A 22091-nucleotide genomic window follows, 5' to 3' on the forward strand; every position below is an offset into this window, starting at 1 on the left:
CCCAAGAAAATCAGCCAGAGCATGCCCCCTGATTCTCCCTCTCTCCCCCCCCCCAACTCCCCAGGGACTCTCCTGGAGCTCCTGGATGTGTTTATTCAAAGAGGATATTTATGGGCACTAGAAGCACCAGAAGGTTGTTGAATTCGAATTTAGGAAATTGGGGGGGGTGTGTGAAATTTTTTTTCAGTTATTGTGCTGATCATGAACAACTTTGTTCATCAGTTTTTAAATTTCTTTATCTGTAAAATGGGAATCATGACATTTTGTATTTCTCTTCTAAATAGAGAGGTGATAAAAATCAAATCAGATCGTAAGCGCTAAAATACTTTGTAAAAGGTAGGCTCCCAGGTGCCTACCAAAGAATGAAATAACCTTCTATATCCCAACGGTCCAAACTGCCTTCTAGTTTATTCTCCCGCTACTCTGGCTGTGGCTGGCACATGTCCCACACTTGTCCACAGCTGGCCTCAGCCTTTACCTCTGCCCGGATTGTCTTCTTTCTCTTCCTGGTCCCATGAAATCCTTCCCAAGATCTGTTCACTCACACCAGCTGTTTCATAGAGTCTCTCCTTACAACAACCTCCTGTTCTGCTTGGGGGCCCAGATTACAGAAGAAATCACCTGTCCTTGAGATGTCAAACCAATCCTACGGGAAAGGCAATGTCTATTCCTCTGTCCAGAAAGTTCTGGAGAATTACAGACTCATGGGCTCTTTTGGCTCCAAGTTCCTGCTCTCACTGAAATTTTAAACTCCGTGTCTTACCTTCTGTGGCTCTTTCCTCTCTTAGCTGATGTGGCGCTCAGCCCCACCTCCCTTTTTCATAATTTCCAACACACAGAGCAGTCAGAGAAGGACGCGCTGTGTGTCAAGTTTACTAGAGAGCTGAAGCAATGAGTGGAGGTTTATATTCCTAAATGCCACAATATTAAATCTTATACAGCCTTACTCTTAAAAGCTACTTTTCACCATGGCGAAGCCGCAGCCATCTGGCCTGCCTGTCTCTCTTCCTCTTCCCCCCTTGCCTTGCCACTCGATTCCTTTACCCCTGTAATAGCTTGGGGCTCGTTCCCAGCATCCCAGGATCCTGACCTGAGTCAAAGATGGGCACTTAACTGACTGAGCCACCCAGGCCCCCCTATTTGCCACCATTTAACATACTTTTTGGTCTCTGTTACACTGACTAAAGTTATTTATGATTATGTCTTCCAGCTCCTACTGGGCTATTTGCTCCTTCATAGCACTGTTTATTTCTGATAATGTTTTTAAAAATGTTCCCAGGGTTTAAACCCAGCACTTTGCATGGAGTAGACCCTCAGTGCTGAGTGAGTGAGTAAGTGAATGAATGAAAGGTGGTACCTTCTGTATGGCGTTGGAGAAAATGGAATGGAGGGGATAGAAGCATTAGGCCTCCACGATAGGGTACTCACATGTAGCAGTCACCAGGAGAAGAGGTCACTGGGGGGCACAGAGAACCGCCCGAGAGCTCATCATCACCCTAGTGAGCAGGTGGGTGCTGGGGCAGGGTCCATGCAGGCTTGTGTGTCCCTGGGAAATGAGTGTGCAGCACTGATTCTTTTTAGAGAGACTGCTGATGTCCAGTTGAATGGTAATGATTTATGAGCATGACCAATGAGAACCAGAACCACTCCTGTGACCCATCGGACTTGTCCTCTCCATCCCACTCGTAACCCTGCAGGTCAGATCTCCTTCAGTGAAATCAGGGTTGCCACAGGGAGCACAGATTCAGGGTAAAGTCACCCAAACCCTCAGACCTACGGATTGGAAACTCAAAACATGTATTTTATGATAAAGACTCTGCCATTCATCTTATAAAAAAATGGGGAAAGAGAAAGAAGACGATGGCTTGAGCACCAATGAAAGATTCTGTACCATAGAGAGTAGGCTCTTGAAATGGTCCTTGAATGCTACAGTAGATCCTCAAAGTAAAGATGGTAATGTTTGTGGGGCTTTATAATTCACTAGAGAATTCATTTAAGAGGTCCGAGATCTTACTAAATCTTCACCCTAAACCTATAAAGGAAGAATCAATCACTTGTTCCCGTCTACAGATGAGGGACCTGAGATCCATAGAGGCCGACTTTCCCAGGGTCACACACCTAGGAAGTGTTGGAGCTGCAACCAGGAGCCTGTCTTCTGGCCCCAAATCTTACCTGCTTTCCATCGTGTCGAGCCACTTTACCTGGTAAGATAGCTGTCGAGACCTGTTCATACACCGTCCATCATAGGGCTGGGACCTGAAAGCCTACCAAAAAAAGAAAAAAAAAAATCATACTATCTTCAGAAAATGTAGAAAATGATTGGTCTAATGAGTGATGAGGTGGGGTTAGTTGCCGATGGTAAAGTTATAGTTTGAAGGGTAATTAAGTCAATAAATACATCATTTTGGGAACCCTGGGTGGCTCGGTGGTTTAGCACCTGCCTTTGGCCCAGGGAGTGATCCTGGAGTCCGGGATCGAGTCCCGTGCCAGGCTCCTAGCATGGAGCCTGCTTCTCCCTCTGCCTGTGTCTCTGCCTCTCTCTCTATCATGAATATATAAATTTAAAAAAATCTTTAAAAAAAATAAATAAGTACATCATTTTGCTCTGCTGTATCTGTTTTGACCCATAGTAATGGGTCCCTGATCCAAGAGAAACATGCGGAGTTTCAGAAAGCTGGAGAGGCAATAGGTGTGGCTTTTGGTCCTGCTCCAGGAACTTCTTCCCTGGCTCACCTTGCTGTAATAGTCAGCAGAACATAAGAGGTAAGATCCTATGTTTGGGAGTCTGGCTGGCACAGGTTTGTGTCCTGGCTCTCCCAGCTGCTTTGGGCAAGTTACTTAACTCTCTGCGCTTCAGTTCCTTTAACCCACCTGCAAAATGGGAACACATCAGTTCAGTTCTTTGGTTACAAGCCACAGAAACAGACTCACTTATGCCAGAAAGGGATATGTATGGAAATGATCTTTATTCTCTCACAGAATCGCAGGGAAAGCTGAACAATAGGGCCTTGTATAGACTAGAACCCTGGCAACAGCAGAACAAACAGCCATTTGGACAACATTCTTTTTTTTTTTTTTTTTTTTTTTTTTTTAAATTTTTATTTATTTATGATAGTTACAGAGAGAGAGAGAGGCAGAGACACAGGCAGAGGGAGAAGCAGGCTCCATACACCGGGAGCCCGATGTGGGATTCGATCCTGGGTCTCCAGGATCGCGCCCTGGGCCAAAGGCAGGCGCCACACCGCTGCGCCACCCAGGGATCCCAACAACATTCTTATATTAAAATGACTCCACCCTGTTTTCCATCCTGGTGTCACTTACGGCAGGCTTGAGTCATCTGTCTACACCTGGGCAGGGAGAAAGGGAAGGGATGGGTTTTTTCAGAGCCATATGGAAAGGGTCAGGGGAAGTCACTCAAAGAAAAATTGTAGTGCCGTTTTGAAAAAAGGAGAAAGCAAAGACAGGTTTACTACAGAACTAAAAATCAGGACTTGATAGGGTTTTATTTAGGATTAAAAGATGTAATACATTAAAAATGCTTAGCATGATGTCTGACACATAGGCATTTGATAAATATTTGTTGCTGTTAAAATGGGACAGAAGTGATCTGAGAAGGAATATGTATAATCCAAGGAGAATAATAATAAATCAAAAGAGAAAAGGATTCAACAGGTAGCTTGGCAGGGCAAAACAGGGACCTCCTTCTCCCCCTGACACATGATCACTCCTAAAATACCATGAAATCTGTAATGCCTGCCTTTAATGATTTGAACATTGTATCATGTAGAAGGAATGCTAAGTGTAGGAGCACCAATAAATTGACACAACCAGAGACTATTTCACTGACTAAACTGAATAACAGATACATAGACACATCTATAGAGAAAGCAAATGGCAATAAAGGTGAAGTATAAATGCTTCATTTTCAGAAAATGCAGTTTTAACAATCTAAGGAATGGAGTGAATATTTTATAATTATTACGATGGAATCGTTTAAAAATTACAGTAAAATGGTTTTCACTTATTCCTCTGTAACATGAATGAAATGTATTGGCAATTAACAATTATACTCTGATATTTCTGCATACCACACTAACTGCAATGAACATTAATATTTATGTGTTACCCACACTGTTACTGACTGGGCCAGATTTGCTCCCCAGATCCTCATTTCTCTCTTCCCAGAGACATAAATGGGAGCTGCAAGTGAGTGGCTGAAGGCACATTTTCAACTGCTGTAGTTTATCATTCTTATAGTTTATATCTTGAAAGCTTCATAACCGTGGCAAATCAGTCCTCACTCTGGGAATGATCTTAAACAAGTTGGAAGCCATAACCCTACAGACAGTGCCAAATGTGTCTGAAGAATCACTCACCTTACGGGTGAAAACTCGGTTCTCTTATTTCTAAAATCACAAAGCATTTAAATTACAATTTTGAACAAAATGATATCTATCTATCATCTATCATCTATCATCTGTCTATCTAATCCAATGGACATAGCCTCAGAAATTTATACAGTGACGACTCTGTGTGATGCTGGAGGATGTACATCTCCTTCAGTTCTCAAATCTGCATGTAATCCTACACATTTGTCAGAATCTTTGCCCAGAAGAGGCCTAACATGTCCCTTTTGTGGAACTTCTTCCTCAAAGCACCCCATCCTGTTGCTATTAGAACTCGCCTTTTGGGTCCTAGGCAATGCCTACAACAGTTAAAACAATTTCAAACTTCAGAAATGTATCTGGCTTCAATTCTTTATTTATAAGGAAAATGAAGTAGGAAAGTTGTAAAACCTCTAGTTGTTTTTTTTTGTTGTTGTTGTTGTTGTTTTGACAATTCTTGAACGTTCACAATAGTGAAGAACCTCTTTTTATTTGTTTATTTTTAATTTTTTTAAAAGATTATATATTTGGGAGAGAGAGGGAGAGAGCATGCACACAAGCAGGAGGGGCAGAGGCAGATGGAGAGGGAGAGGGAGAGAGAATACCAAGCAGATTCCACATTGAGCTCAGATCCTGACAGGGGGCTCGATCCCACAACCCTGAGATCATCACTATCTAAGCTGAAACCAAGAGCCCACCACCTAACTGGCTGCGCCACCCAGGAGCCCCCTCTTTTTATTTTTTAAGATAGGTATTGTTAACTTGAAATGCTTTTCATTCGTGATATCATATGACATCCCTTTAAATTAGTAAATTGCATCATTATATTTGGGGGTATGCAGGACCCAGGTGTGTGGGGTTAAGAGAGATAAAAACAAGGGAAAGATATGGTTGTTGTTTGAACTGGAATGTATACCCTTGGCACTCATATTTCTAAAGTGGTGAGGAGTTTTAAAATATCATCGTCAGCATTTGAATGAATTTGTACTTGAATGATTATCTTTGTTGGCGTCCACAACACACTGCTTCATGGGATGCCGACACATTGGTAGCATCCTTAGAGAGAATGAAGTTCCCACAGCATCAAACCCATTGCACTGCTCCATTGCATCTCTTAAAATTCTGGTCAGCCTCTCCCAATCAGATACTGAGAAGTAATGAGGCATCATGGGCAAAGTAGTAGCAAATTAGTGGTTTATAGATAAATACATGCTCATCATTACTTGAAGGTAATAATATATGAGGTAAACAAACAGTAAATCAAATTCTTTAACCCTTCAATTACTTAAGATTTTGCAGGAATAGTTAATCTTTTCTTTTGAACCAACTTTTTTCTCTTGTCTATGGAGACTACATAAATTATCTCAAATAAATATGTAAAATTTCCACTCTTTTTCAAATAAGAAAGTACCTGAGGGGCTACAATATTCCCTCTGAAGAATCGTGTGTTTTTTTCTTTAAGGGGGCCTGCACCGTACCATTTTCTTTCTTTCTTTCTTTCTTTCTTTCTTTCTTTCTTTCTTTCTTTCTTTCTTTCTTTCTTTCTTTCTTTCTTTTTAAGATTTTATTTATTTATTCATTCATGAGACAAAGAGAGAGAAGCAGAGATGGGAGAAGCTGGCTCCTTGCAAGGAGGCTTATGCAGAACTTGATTCCAGAACCCTGGGATCATGACCTGAGCCAAAGGCAGATGCTCAACCGCTGAGCCACCCAGGCGTCCCCTGCACCCTACCATTTTCAATGACTGATGCCATAGTACCATATGACCCAGTTCATAGGAAGTAAATATGCTTCCTTGTCTTCTGCAATTTTAACATTTGATTGCATCTTTAACAAATCGTAGCACTGAATATGTGCTCTACTCTACTGTTAGGTGGTGATTGGTTACTCTAAGAAAAGTTTATACTAGAACAATATAAAATAGAGTGAGAGAGGAGAATTTAGGAACTTCAGCTGTTGTCTCCCAAACTTGAGCCATGCTCAGACTGTCACAAAATAATTTTTTAGATGATTACCAAAATGAAAATATAAAATTTTAAAGATCTTCTAGAACTAGGCCTGATAGACTTCAGCTTGATAAATACTGCGTTAAACTGTCGCAGGTAGATAGATCGATCTCTATCCTTATCCTTATGTTTCCTCCTAGAAGCATCACAAGAATATCTGGGTGACCCATTCCAGAATTAAAATACTCTCAAGGTCTGGAAACTGTTTCTGAAATTCCCATATTGCAATGTCTCTCCTTTTATTTTATGTTATTTATTTATTTTTTATGTGTCTCCTTTTAAGGTGTTTAGTTACCTCCCCCCCCAGTTTGTCAATTACCCATATATCCTAAGATAATAATTATGTTTCTCCGAGTTGCAGGTGATATATATCAAGTCCCATAATCTTATTTAGGGTTCTTCTCTTTAAAATAAAAAAATTTCTTGGGGCAGCCCAGGTGGCTCAGCGGTTTAGCGCTGCCTTAAGCCCAGGGCCTGATCCTGGACACCCGGGATCGATTCCCACATCAGGCTCCCTGCGTGGGGCCTGCTTCTCCTTCTGCTTGTGTCTCTGCCTCTCTCTGTCTCTCATGAATAAATAAATAAAATCTTTAAAAAAAAATTCTCTACCCATTTCATTGAAACTGTCTCCCTGGCTTCCACTTCTCAGCCTCCCAGTTGAAAAGCCCTAACCTGGCAAGAGTCCGACCTGAGCAGGCCACGATGCAGAGGCTGTGATGCAGTCCGTGTGTGCACTCTTCAAATGCTCTTTATTACTATTCTTCTAATGGGAGCAGAGTGATCCCACAAAACAGTGTTGTGAAGAATCAATAAGTTCTACATCAACATGATCACATTGCTCTTTTTTGTAAGGTCCAGGGGTCTGGGGTGCTGTCGGGCCGGGCCCCCCAGAGCCAGGCTGCACACATTCCCTGCCAGCCCATTTTCATCCTCTGTTTGTGTGACTGTCCTCATCTCAACAGCTTACTCCCATAGTCTGGTTATGAAAAGCCGCTTCATAGAAGCTGATGATTGCTTGATTCATAAAAATGTGTTTTTCGCCTTCCTCACTTGTATATTTAATGACTTGCAGAGCAGAAAACTTGATATAATGAGCCAGTGTTATTGCCTTGGAAACATTGATCGCTCTCCTTCCTGACTCGTTGTGTAGCTCTTTCATGTTGGCTGGAGTGTCATTTCCTGTGTCTTATATCGAATATGCTCCCCTGGTTCTCTTCAGCTGGGCATCCGCCGTCCTGCCCGTCCTCACTGTGCCTGCTAATGGGTGCAAGCATGTACCCCCTTCCACGAGCTGGGTTGTTGATGGTGTCCAGGCTGCATTTCTAAGTGCGGTGAGGCCCATCACTACGCTTCTCACCTGGTTGACCTCTCTGATAACAGCCTGGGAGCTTCCACAAAATCTCCTCCTGCAGGAGGCAGCATCCGAGATGAGAACTCCAGACACTGAGGACACATTCCCAGCCTGAGAAGCTTTCTTTTTTTCTTTTCCTTTCCTTTCCTTTCCTTTACTTTTTCTTTTTCTTTCTTTTTTTTTTCAAAGATTTTATGTATTTATTCACGAGAGAGAGAGAGAGCGAGAGAGAGAGGCAGAGACACAGGCAGAGGGAGAAGCAGGCTCCACGCAGGGAGCCCGACGTGGGACTCTATCCTGGGTTTCCAGGAACACGCCCTGGGCTGAAGGCCACACTAGACCACTGAGCCATCCAGGCTGCCCCTGAGAAGCTTTCTTAACCCTTTGGGCCAGCAGGGCTTCAACTTTGTCACATTCTCCGCTTTTAACACAGGTGTCAGCTTCTGGCCAGGGTCCCTAACAGCCAAAGTGAGCACTGCCGAAGCTCCCGTGTTCTTCTCCTACTGCTGTAAGCCTTGATGGTGCTGGTTATGCTCCGTGTTGAGGGCACTCTGTGTGGGCTTGCGTGGGTGTGCGATTAAAACACGTTCCAATACACCTAACACAGTACCATCTCGGTGTTCAAGTGCCAGTTCAAGGTTTCCTTGGAAAAATACCCAACTTTGAAATACCTGGCCTGAATCATGGACTTGGTAGCCAGAGTCTCTGGGTTTGAGTGGTGGCCCCACCGTGTGGTAGCTCTGTGGCCTTGGTCAAGCTTCTCGTGTGCCTTCTCTGCCAGCTGGGTAGCCAGCTCACAGGGCAGTTGGGAGGATTAAATGAGATAATCATGTCAACCTCCTATAGTAGCAATTGTCAGGGAGTAAGCACTCGGTTGATGTGGGTTATTACCAGCCATTGTATTTCTGTCTTCTTAGGAAATGTTGATTTCTGTATTGGATGAGCGACCTATACAGGCTTACATAGAAAAAAATTCTTCTCATCAGAGAAATAGGCTTGGAAAATGCCCGACACCCAGAGGTTTTCTTTGGGGGATCTTCTTGCTTGCTGGGGGCCACTGTGGATTCAGAGCCCTGAAGCCTGGCTTCCAGCTCACCCTGCATCTGATCAGGACAAAATGAACCAGACAGCTGTCCAGAGGTGAAATCTGTGTCAGATTCCTTTGCAAACATATATATATATATTTTTAATACAGCAGTGGTTTTTGAAAGACATGGCAAGTCTTGCTCCTCACTCTGGGCAGGGTTTCCACTTAACTTTAAACCGAATTTTTCTCTCTCAATAGCATGCTTTGCAGCTGCCATTTTCTGGCTCCCCTTGGGTCCACATCCCATCCAGAAGTAAAACCACTGGGCCGGTTTCTGGCCTGGGAGGGCTGTTCCAATATGTGAGGGTACTGTTCTTTTAAGGGCGGCTGCCACTTGAATGCAAGTTCATTGTTTGAAACCCCAGCTGCACTTCATTAGCGTAATGACCGCAGACCAAGAGGAAGGCTGCCTGCCAAAGGTGACTCAGTAGAGGGTGAGATGCTGCTCCAAGAGAATGCAACTTCACAACGGGGCTGCTTAACCTGGACCCTGGCTTTCATAGGCCCAGGAGGAGAAGACTAGTTTCAAGTGCTGTGGTTGTTTTCACAGGCCCATAAAGGGGATCTTTGTCAGAACCTAATCATTATCATAACATTTGAGTGGCCATGTAATTCCATTCAGTTCTGCAAATAACCGGTGGCGTCAATTATGCATGGAACATGGAGCTGGTCTCCAGGGAATTCCCAGAAAGAAGGCATGGTTCAAGCCCTCTAGTAGCTTACAATTTAGTAAGAAGATAAGACAAGTCTAATCACCAGTTATTCAAACAAGTAGTCATTGGGTTTTCTCTTCTGTACCTGGAAATGGGCCAGACTAGGGAAAGCAGGTGCATACAGCAGCCTTTGCCCTGGAAGAATGAATGTAAAATGAATTGTAGTGATTACTTTGATCATTTTTAACTTTCTACTTCAAAATAATTCTAAACTTAGAGAAAAGATGGAAGAAGAGCACATCTTATGTATACCGTTATCCAGGTTTCCAGTTGTTAAGATCATTACCACGGTTGCTTCTTATCATTCTTGTCCTAATAAATATATTTTTCTCCTTCTCCTTCTTTCTCTTCTTCACAAGATGTTCTCCACCTTCTTCTTCTTTTTTTTACTCTCTGATCAAATGAAGGTAAATTGAAAACTCCTAAATATTTTATGTATTTCCTAAAAGACAAGGACATTCTCCTACCTAATCAAAGAACAGCCAACAAAATCAGGAAATTAATATTGATATAAGATTACTAGCTACTTCCAGGATCTCATTTCAATTTCACCAGTTGTTTCCAATAATTGTCTGTATAGCACAAAGAAATTTTTCTTTGTGGTTCATTATCTAATCCAGGATAACATATTGCAGTTAGGTGCCACATCTTTTCACATATCTCTCTAGTCTCCTAGTTCTGGAACGTTTCCTTAGTCTTTTCTTGTCCTTTGTGACCGGGATATTCTTATAACATTCAGTTATTTTGTAGAATGTCCCTCAATTTGAGCTTGAGATTGTCTGTTACTTCTTCTTGATTAGATTTAGGTTATGCATGTTTGGTAGGAATGTCATCAAAGTGACATTATGCCCTTCTCAGTATATCATGGTAGGAAGAAAATGACATCATTATGTCCCACCATTGGCTATGTTAACTATAATCTCTGGCTAAGGTGGTGTTTTCCAGGTTTCTTCCCTGTAAGTTATTATTAATTTTTATTTGTAATGAACAAGTGTCTCATGGGGCACTACCTTAAAATCATGTTAATATTCTATTCCTCAACAGTCAGCTTATTTTATCATCCTTGGTTGACTCTTGCCTGAATAAAATATATTACAACAGCTGCCAAATTTTGATTTTTCCAATTTCATCATTACTTCTGCATTTGCTAGTTGTCTTTCTACTGAAAGGCAGTGCTTTCCTTTTCCCCTCATGTATGTGCTTATTTATTCTTACCAGTAAGATCCGTGGATTTCCATTTTACCAGATAGGTCCTAATCTCTAACATCCATTACAATCATTATTTATTTTGATGCTTAAATTACCCCGTATTTGGCAAGTGGTAACCCCTTCAAGCTGATTTCTTTGTGATTTTTGACAGGTCCCCTTAACTTTGGGAGAATTCCTTACTTCCTGGAACAGCAAGATGTTCCAGGTTCATCTGGTATTTGCCCACCTCAGCCATTTCTCCAAAGAGCCCTGACTACTGTGAGTGGAGAATGGTATTTAGAAACCAAGATCTGGACCTTGGGTGTGCTCTTTGCATCTAAGCCCTCTCAGTGGACAGAGCTAAGAAATGGATATATGTTTATACACACACACACACACACACACACACACACACACACATACAATCTGTACCTATTTCTAGAACTATGTAAATATATTAAAAGTTATGAATTCATACCAATAATATCTATTCCAATATAGGGCCCATTTAGTCCTTACCCTTTCCTTATTTTTAGCAGCTTTTTAAACTGTGAAAAAGCTGGCTCCTGTTACCTGTTTATATCTTTATTTATCTGCTTACTTTCCTTGTATGACTGCAACCTCCTGACTACCTTTCCCCTCTGGCCCTGCAGACCCCTTGAGTCTCATTAGCCTCCCATAGGCCCTGATGCTTCCTTGGCTCCAGCCTTATTGGCAGTGCCCCCCACAATATAACAGTGGGTGCCACCCATTAACAAATATTTTTTAAAGTAAAGGAAAGAAAAGAAGAGGAAGACAAATAACAGCTGCTACAGTTTGAATGTTCGTGTTCCCCTAAATTCACATGTCGAAGTCCTAATGTTAAACGTGGTATTATGAGGTGGGGCCTTTGGGAGGTGATAAGGTCATGAGGGCTCCACACTTGTGAAAGAGATTAATGTTCTTGTAAAAGAGATTCCCTGCCCTCTACCCCCTTCTACTATTTGAGGACATAAAGAGAAGACACTATCTGTGAAACAGGCTGTGTGCCTTCACAGACACCAGATCTGTTGGCACCATGATCTTGGACTTTAAGCCTCCAGATCTGTGAGAAATTAATGTTTGTTGTTTATAAGCCACCCAGTCTATGGTATCTTTGTTATAGAAGCCCAAACAGGCTAAGAACAACAGTCTTAAAAAGAATAATAACAGTAAGTTGTCCAAAGTTCATTCTATACCCCACCATTTCCTCTTGTATTATTAATAGATTCACTGATTAGATTTCATTGTTTGAAGACTTAATGTTTAATACTTTTAAACCCAACAAATCATTGTACTATTTTAATAGCACTGTATAATGTTTTTGAATTCAGATTCAAAGCAAATAACTCATATAACATCTTAAAATAACCTGTATTTTTCTCATAAAATGAAACAACGAAATATTGACTGTAAGGAATTCCACATCTTTTCCTCTTTCTCATCCTTTTTTGTTTTCCTGGTTCTCCCCTAAGGATTGGTGCCAAGACCCGTATCCCATGTTTTATATAAAAGAAACGATGATGAGTATTACAGGAGAAAGTTTCCCCCACTCCTGAGTTGAGAGGTGTGTGTGTGTGTGTGTGTATGTGTGCTTGCATGCGTGGGTGCACACTAGTGTTGGTCAAGGGATAATATGGTAGAGTGATGGTTTATCCACCTACCATCACAAAACAATAGACACTCTGTTCCCCCTCTCCTTTCTTTCTCTAGTAGATCCCCAAGGGGTTGGCTTTATGTAGGAAATATCAGAGAAAATTGCTCATGAGCAAAAGATTTCATGTGATGAAAACAAAGTTCTACAAAAAGTTCATGAAGAGGTTAAGACTGTAAAAATAAAAATTATTTTGTTTACCATAAACAAGAGTGTGTGCTGGGCATGTTGGTGACTGATTCATTTTAACAGGATATCAATGGGCATTTCCTCTTGTTTATCCTGAGGATGGGCACTGCTCCTGTGTGGGGCTTGTCACCTCCCACAGGGCTTACAAAGAATGAGTCACACCATCTGGAGAGAGAAATGTTTGGGGCTTTCATTGCTTATACGGCAGTGGGAGAAGAAGAGCTACTTCCTTCCCTGGCTCACTAAAAAGCCTTAGTAAAATCTTGTAAAGATTGGAGGTATCTACAAGAACGAGATGGCATTTCATTCTTTGGTTGACTGACTACTCGGGTGGCAGGTTTGTTGATCTGTCCCTATAATACCAGAGCAGAGGGGAAAAAGAATTTGTGACTGTTGGCCATGTTCCCAGATGAGTATAGAAAATGGGTCCCTCACTTGCCCAGGGGCCTGAGAATTTGCCACAAATTGTAGTTATACTTTTGTCGGCACCACTGCTTCATGGGGGACGTGGAGATGCACACAACAGAAAAATGCAGCTTGAGTCTCCCCAGCCCAGAGTCAGCTGGTAGATGCAGCTAAATACGGTGAGGGGCGGTCACGCTAGTTCGCTCCATGAGAATGGGTCCCTTGCCAGTGGGCCATCTGGAAGCTACCACCTATCCACCCGAGCCCCAGGACGATGGGTGGGCACAGCAGTTGAGGCCTTCCAGGTAGAAGACTAGGGACTGACTTGAAGGAGGAGACTTCTCTCTTTTGCACATTCGCCTCCCCTCCCACCTGCAAGCACACCTGAGGAACTAGCATCTCAGAGGGGGAGAAAGAGGAAACTGAGTCTGGCACTCCCCCTGCCCCATACAATTTTTGTGCTAGGAAAGGAAGGAGATAATTTTAAATCATATTTGCGTTTGAAGTTTTACGAGAACGGTTCTGGAAGAATATTGTTTTAATAAGCTAAAATGGCTAAGAATCTACGCAACCTAGCCAAGCAGTCATTAGGGGAACCATTACCCAACAGCACAGGGAGGTGGGTGTTGAACAGAGTATAGTGTGTGTCGATTCTTAGAAAATAAATTCTCTAACATTCCTATGCCAAAGAGCTGAGTTTTCTGAATAAACTATTTACATGGACATCGGTTAAAAATATTTCTGAATGCTGTTCTGGCTTGCAGAATGCTGGGAGAGAGTTTTCAGAGTGCATCAGATAGCTGCTCTGAGATGCAAAAACGCGTTCCTAACCTGGTGTCACAGCAACGGAGAGGAGGGGAGGGAGAGATGACCTCCACACGCAGCCTCCCCTGGGCCCTCCCGACAATAGGAAAGTTAGATGGAGCCCAGATGAACTACTACCTTCCTCTCACTTTGAGCATTAGAGAAGGAATTTCCTCAATTTCCTCCCCCAAGGTCAACCCACTTTTGTACTTACTCTTTCTCTTACCCCTAAAAGGAACTCCCTGCACCGAAGACTAAGACCTGACATTTACTGGCCTTAATTTGTTAATTAGAACAGAAGCCTGCAGAGGCTGGCTCTCTGCGGCTTTGTTGTTATAATGCTGCTCACTGTAGTCAACTAGAGCTATGAGGTGTATATTTTCATGTGCATACCCTTGAACACCCTTTTAAATAAGTTTTTGGAAGGAGCTTGGGATGTAGAGTTTGACAAATTTGAGATAAAATTCTAACTCTGCCTCTCCCTCGAGAGCTTGGTTTGGTTTCCTTGAGCTTCAGTGTCTTTACCCGAGAAATAAGTGTCCTCACCCATGGGAAATAAGACCAATGTCCTATGGTTAGTGGGGAGCGTAAGTGAGGTGACATATTGAAACGCCCAGCAGTGCACACCACCTCAAGAACCTCAATGAGTGGAAGTACTTCCAGTCCTTCCTTACACCCAGCATCTGACCCAGTGATGGGCACAACAGAAGATACTCAGTAATAATTTTCCAGCATGAGTTCTAGCACTCAGAGTTGCCAGGCACAATAACCTCTTCCGGGTAGCTTCAGTGAGAAAGGGATGTAGTGTAAGGACACAAGAGAATCTCATGGACTGACTTTCCACATTCGGGGGTGGGGCTCTTAGTGTGCATTGCCCCATAATGGATGTTGGTACGTGACTTTGTCTTGTCTTGTGAGGATGTTCACTCCTCTTGGGTTCTACATAACTTTGCACTTCAGCTCCAGAAAGTTAGCCCAGTCCATGTTTTGGTTCTCCCATTTCAAATTTCTTGGAGGGAGAATCCTTTTGCTCAGATTTAGTTAAGATTTTATCTCTGGTGAGCCCTGGTCGGAGCTGTAAACATGGCTCCCTGGGCCTACCTGGTCAGCCACGCTGTGGATGAAGAAGAGGGTGTGCTGGGCCAGGGTACAACTCCCATCTCCACTACAATCTCTGTGACTGAATGGGATTCATTCTGTGCCCTCTAAGGAGACTTCTCAGAGGATGAGTTTCCACAGTTCCTGTTGACTATAAAGACAAGACCATGTATACATTTCATAATCAATTAAAATTTTTTTTACCTGAAAAACACTGATTATTTAGTATGTGCTAGGCACTGTCTCAAGAGTTCAACAAATATGAACTCATTCAGTCTTATAACTTGCTGAAAAAAAGTACAGTGAATGACTCTGCTTTTACAAGCTCTACCGAGAGCACAGAGAGGCGGAGTGATTGGCCCAAGGACACAGAGCTAGCTGGCAGTAAGGCCAAGATTTGAACTCAGGCAGTTTGGTGTGCAGAGTCCATGCTCCAGACCACTATATGATGCTGCATTTCACACTAAGACAGCCAGTGGCCAGAACCATCAACCTAGGTACTTACGACCTGATGGAGTGAGAGTCTTACAACGTGCGACCGCCCCAGCTAAGCACTTTCAGAGATGACCCTGGAGCCTGACACTCACTTCCCACTTGTCTTTTATCCTTGCTGGGGTCAGCAGGTGTTGTAGGAGCATTGCTGCGCGCTTCATAATACCTCGAAAGGGTTACATGTGCTAATGGTTTGGTTTTGCATTCATGTTTTTAAAACCTTTTCACCTCGGTAACATTTCCCATCTTCTAACAACACTTTAAATTCCATTTCTATTACTTGAACATCAGGCACAATTATGCCATTTTGAGTTTCTTCTTTGCAATTAATGCAATCATATGACACATCACTAATGCCAACCAGGAGTCTTATCAAAAAATAGTATAAATTATCATATTTCTATATACATTTGCAAATGTCTTATCAACATTCCAATCCTGTATACATTTTTATTAAAAAAAAAACACTCTCTGGGTTGGATTTCTGGAACTGTTACTATCAGCTAAACTAGATCGGTTTATGTGACTGTCTCTGTCACAGAGGAAAACTGATTGAAATTGGCAACTTAAATCAGGTTACATGAGATTTCTTATCCAATCATAGAAGCTCTTTGAACTCTCAAAATTGCTTATGATACTATAAGACCATTTTCTTATATAGCTATATATAGATAAATATAGATCATCTACATATATAGATATCTAGATGTATAATATATAAGGCCATTTTCTCATATAAATAATATTACATATCAATGTATAGATATGTACAACGAGCATTTTTCATATCTAAATTCTGGTACTCAGTAATGAGAATATTGAATTAATTCTTTAGAGAATGATCTGGAAAAGGCGTTGGTCAAAAGTTGCCCAAGGACCTCAGATCACTGCTTTTGCTTTGGGTTGATTTATATAAAAATGGGTATATAATCATAGAATTTGTTCCAGAGAATCAGTGCGATTTTAATTTTAGTAAGTCACAATTCCTCTGCTTCAAATCTTCTGTCTGTTAAATAAGTTAAGGACAAAAATATCTCCCCATATACAAGATGCCATTTTGCAGAAAGTACCTCCCGCTCAGCCTTTGGAGTAGAAATTCATGGGGAGGAATGGAAGGTATTTCCCACTGTCTTCTCCTCCCCTCAACCAACTAAGGAAGATGAACAGGTTTCTAATTTTAAAGCCTTGCCTGCAGGCCCCTGAGCTCTATTCAATTATTGTAGAAAGGGACAGCAGAATGTGGGCTTTGTTGAGAAAACGAGAAGAGGGAAAAGGAAGAGGAGGAAGGTGGTCTCCTGGCTGTTTAAGTCATGTCAGAATCATTTCTAGGGTTGTCGTTACGTGGTCTACGATGTGCTGGGGCTCATGGACCAGGAGAGAATTTCTGAGGGAGCACTGAGCAAGTGTCCTGGAGCATCGGGCAGGTGAGTGGACCCACCCAGGACGGAAGCCTAGGGACACTCACCAGGAATTCTGTCTCACTGTGTAGGTAGGTGCCTTGCTGTCCCTGTATATTTGGTCTTTGTCTACTACCATTCTTTTCATAGTAGTGTGAGTCCCTACATTTCGGGATACCACTGCATCCTTTCCTAGTTGCACAAGAGCAGGTACCCCAGGCAGGGTCAGCTTAATGAATGTACCACCTGTGCAGCTGACCAGGACCCACAACTCAGAAAGATCCTCTGCTTGGTTTGATGCTCTGCTGTTGTCATCTCGAGTTTCTTCATAGTTTTGTCTTTAAACTTTGTATTTTGTAAATGCAGTCTAGTGGGATAATGAAGCATGTATGTGAGCAGAGGAGATAGCTCCATTTGTATGCCCACTGTTCCTTGATGGTCCATTCACACATAGGATTCACGAAGATCCATGAGCATAGAATTCCTGGGGACACGTGATGCACGGAAGTTCCACAAGACTCAAATGAGAGTACAAGGTAAGAGAGCATGACATCTATGACTGGAGTAAATGGGGGTGCTGACATCCCTGAGAAGCCAGTCTTTCCTATTTGAACCACAACTTGCTTCCAACATAGAAAGAAAGAAATGGTGTGCTAGGAAATCCCAAGGAACTTTATAGTATCCGTTCTTGACCATGCTACTTATTAGCCAACCACTTATGCTGGAAAAGATGACACTGAAGGAAAGAAAAAGCTAGGCCAACCCATAATTCTCTTTCATTTTCTTTTCAGTCCTTCCATACTCATCAGCTAAAGGCAAAATGTATTGGTAGAATGTGCATGTATTAAACAAGGAGTAAAATAAAGAATTGAGGAAGTTTCGTGTAGCATCTTCGCTGTTCTGGTAAGAATGGAATACATATGCATGTATGAGTTAGGAAATCTAAATTGTGTCATTTCAGAGAGTCCACATACAAGCTAAATGTTCTTATATTTGTATTTAAAAGCAGAATTGCACAATACAAAGATGAGCAGTAAAATCCATGGCAATAATTTAAATTTATAATTTTTCTTTCCTTAGAATGATATTAAATAACAAATTAAAAAACCCATCATAACAAGTCAAGAGAACAAGGCCATAGAAAAGAAAAAGCTTTATATTTTAGTATCTTCAACAACATTTTCATTTTGAACTGGGACCCACAAATGATGTAGCCATCCTTGACCCCAAGGTCCCTCCAAGGCACTCAATGGGATGGGACGGACATGAGTAGTAATATTTAGGGTACGGGCTAGCATTTCAGGGCACTCTGAGCTTGGGTCAGAAGGAAGTAGCCACGAACTCCAGCCCAAAGGCCAAAGCTTCTTGACCTTTATTTCCTGACCTAGACTCACTGTCAATACCTTGTTGTCTTTATTCTTGGATGTGTACACAAATTCTCTTTCTCTCGTTAACCTCTGCTCTGTATTGATTTCCTGTCTTCTACAGAACAGACCTGAGGTTTTTCCATGACTGCTCCTAAGTCCATTTTTTACTTTGAAGACCAAGTTTTAGCATTGAAACCTCCTTTCCACCAGCCTCCAAGACTGGCCTGTGACTAGTTTGGGCTTCCTCACTCCCTGCCTGTCCTATGACATTCTAGTTGCTAGGCCTGGAGAGAGCCTCCCTTTCTCTCTCTACCCATAGCTTTTTTCTTCTGAAATCATGGATGGTAGCGGTAGTGGTTACTGGAGGAAAACACTATGCTTGGTTTTGCGGAGTCATTCTCCTTGGAACGATCTCCTCCGATGAGCTCTATCTGCTGGGAGAATTGTTCTTTTGACCCCATGAATATCTCCTAAGTCTGCTATCCTTAGGTTTAATTTACACATGAGTGTTCGTTGGTTCTTTCTATTGTGAAATGAGCAAAGTTTAGAGGCAAATCAAGTCAAAGAATTCAAAAGAAATAATAAACCAACGAGAAAATACTTTACAGTGAGCATAGACATGTTATACTATTAAAGCTACAGTTAAGTTAAATATATAAATGGTATTGTGGGTCTATTGCACCAAATTATTAATCAAAAGCATAATTAAATCTAATGAGTATTGGCAGGGAATTCTCCTTTTATGCAAATAAATTGCTGTTTGTGTAAGTATGAAAATAGATCAGTATCTCCCAGATTGGAAAATATATATATTTATGGTCCATTATAGTACTTAAGAGCGTGGTGTCAGGACTTGAAATCCTGGGTCTTGAACCTGCCTCTGCTGCTTATTAGCTGAAGACCTTGGGCAAATCGTCTCATCTGGGAAATGGAAATAATAGCAGTGCTGACCTCATAGGGCTATTGTAAGTTTTAAACGAATGAGTATGTAAAGTGCTTAGTTCCATGAGCTGCATATAGTAATTACTTGATAAATACCATCTATCCTCCTCATTATTATTACATATAGGATGAACAGGAAAATAGGACCGAACTCTGAGAAAGATTGTTTTAAAGTAATCTCTGTGTCCACCATGGGGCTCAGACTCATGACCCCGAAGATCAGGAGTGACCTGCTCCACCCACTGAGCCAGCCAGGGGCCCCTGAAAAAGTTGTGTGTTTTGTTTTTTTTTTTTTAAGTAATGGGAAGGCTTTGGAAGATTAAGAAGAGAACCACAACAAAGTAAAAGGGAAGAAATAGATGTATTTTTCTTTACTTTTTTTTGAAATTCACAAATAATTTCAAGGGTTGAAATTATTTAGAGTAGTTTTCCTTGGCCGTGCATAGAGTGCTATCACATTCATGGAGCATCTCTCTGTCTGGAGATTATTATTATTATCAACTTAGTATTAAACCAAACAAATGAGCCTGACCCAGTAGCTATACATGGCTTTTCAATGTCTTCTTGTTCTAAAAAAATACAAAAAAACAAAAAAGGAAAGAAAGAGAAAAAAAGCTCCCTAATTTATGGTAATCTAATATGTGCACAGTTTCAGATATTCTCCTAAATCAGTACACAGTCCAAACCCTAAAATTTCAAGCATTCTCAGACATAAGTTGCATCAGCCAGACTAGGGCTTGGTTGAAAGGTGGAGGAAGGAGGGAAAGAAAAAGACGAGAATGCTTTATAATAGGGCACTATTATTCCTTTTGTCATATTTTGGTTTCTTTAAAATAGTTCGGTTGCATTTAAGTCCCCAAGAGCCACAAAAATTATGTCGAACAATAGCAGGGATTTGTGAAAAGATTCCTTAGATAACATTTGAAAAACACAAGCAGCCCTTGAACCTTTTTGCATCCAGTACATCTGACAAGCTTTGTGAGCTGCAGCCACCTGCAAGAGTTCTAAAATAGATGCTTTCATAAAACAGAGAATTCTCAGAATTGATGTGTTAATATCATTCTCTTAATTACTTGACATCTGACCTAAGTAGCGGTAACAAGATGATTTCAGCCAAAGTGAAAGCAAGAGTTGAAGCCGTCATTCACATATTTTTGGTCACAAAAAAAGAGGAAAAAAAAAAAAAAAGACAGCTAGTGAGAAAAAAAAAAAAACCTCTTATGGTATCAGGCAGATTGTCTACCCAGCTGAAGTTCACTAAATAATTGCTTAATCCACCATTTCACTTTCCCTGTGTATACCAGCTTAGATTTTCAACAATACAAAGAGTTTACTTACCATTTGAGGGTGGCAGGAGAGGATGGCTTGAGTAGGGGGTGTGGAATCTTCAAAGGAAAATGTATATTATAGTGATTTTGTTTATGGAGATTTTTCAAAGCATGAAACAAAACATATAGAAATAAATATTGGTTTTTAAAAAAAAAAAAACACTTAGAAGCCCTGGAGGGTGGAAGAAAAACTCCAAATAATGGAAACTTCATTAAAAGATAGAAATTATAGGTCTGAAATTCAAGTTAAATCAGTAACTTCTACTAATCAAACCATGGCTCCCTGTGTGGGTCCCAATCCAGCCCATCTGCTTATTTCCCAGCCCAAGACAAGGTTTTATTTCCTATTTGTCTTCCTCTTTTTTTTTTTTTCAAACTGTCAACACTGCAAAGCCATACAGCTGTGAGTAAAACAGCTGTGTGATATTCTTTCTGCCTCCCACATCGTCAACCAAATTGTCTGCTGAGTCTTTCTTTATTACTGGTACTGATGGATAGAACGCCAAGGGCTGAGGGCTGATTTGAGTCAACGAACCCTGGCTTATCAGGTATCTCTCACTTTAGCACCTCTTTTTGCTAATCCTTCCTTCAGTCTTCTTCCAGCCTTTTTCTCCCCCTCTCTCTTTCCTTCACTATAGAAGGATCATGTTCGTGATATCATGTGAATTCCTGATTATTTCCTCAATAAGTAGCCATAAGCATAACCGTGCACTTAAAAGTTCCCCTTCCCTTTTTGGATAGTTATATAGTACCGCTGTGGAAGACTCATGCTTCATTTAGCTATTTTCATACTTAACCATAAACAACTGCATGATGAAAATCTATACATAAATCTCTATGTTCATTTCTGATTCTTTTCATCCGGATGCCCAGAAGGCTGCGTTGCTGGATAAAAGGCTATGAGCTTTTTAAAGGTTTTTGATGCATAATGCCAAATTGCTTTCCTTTCTGGATCTATGCGTGTAGGAGAGTCTAAAGCCATTTTTAGTGCATCCCACATGGGAGAGAAATGTGTTCTCTTTTTCTCCCCAGTGTAATGCGGAGGCCGTGTCAGACCCGAGAGCAGTGTTTGCCAACGGCACCTGGCCTGAGCATCCGCCCGGGGTGCTGGTGACCAATACGGATGTTGGGTGCCCTCACCTAGGGACTGTGAGGCAGCAGCTGTGGGCCGGTCTCCGGACGCAGACTTGGCACACTAGCAGGCTCCCCAGGGGCACACCTAGGGCCGAGAAGTGGGAGAGGCTTTCCCCCAGGGTTGGGTGTGCTTCGCAGGAGGAGCAAGTGGTATAGGATGCTCGTGCTTGGGCCTCCTAGGCAGAAACTCAAAACGAAGTGTTGGGATGGTGTCTGCTTCAGGGATCTGTAGAATTGCCCCCAGAGAGACACAAGGGAGGGAGAAGTGATGTGGTGAGGACAGCGGTGGTGTTGAAGGTAGGCATTCAAGACAAGCAAGGTGAGTGTGAGCACCGCACTTAAGGAAGGCTTCCTGGAGGAGTTGAGCTGAGCTTGCCCACAGCTCGCCTAAGGATCATTCTCCAGTTGTTGAGTGTTTATACGTTGGAAATTTCTTCAATTATACTGCAAATTCTTGTTTGGGGCAAAGCTGTGTGTGTGCACATGCACATATATGCGTGTGCATATTTGTGTATGTTCACATATATACATAC

Source organism: Canis lupus, chromosome 36, assembly GCF_011100685.1.
Source record: "Canis lupus familiaris isolate Mischka breed German Shepherd chromosome 36, alternate assembly UU_Cfam_GSD_1.0, whole genome shotgun sequence".
In the NCBI taxonomy this organism is placed as follows: Eukaryota; Metazoa; Chordata; class Mammalia; order Carnivora; family Canidae; genus Canis; species Canis lupus.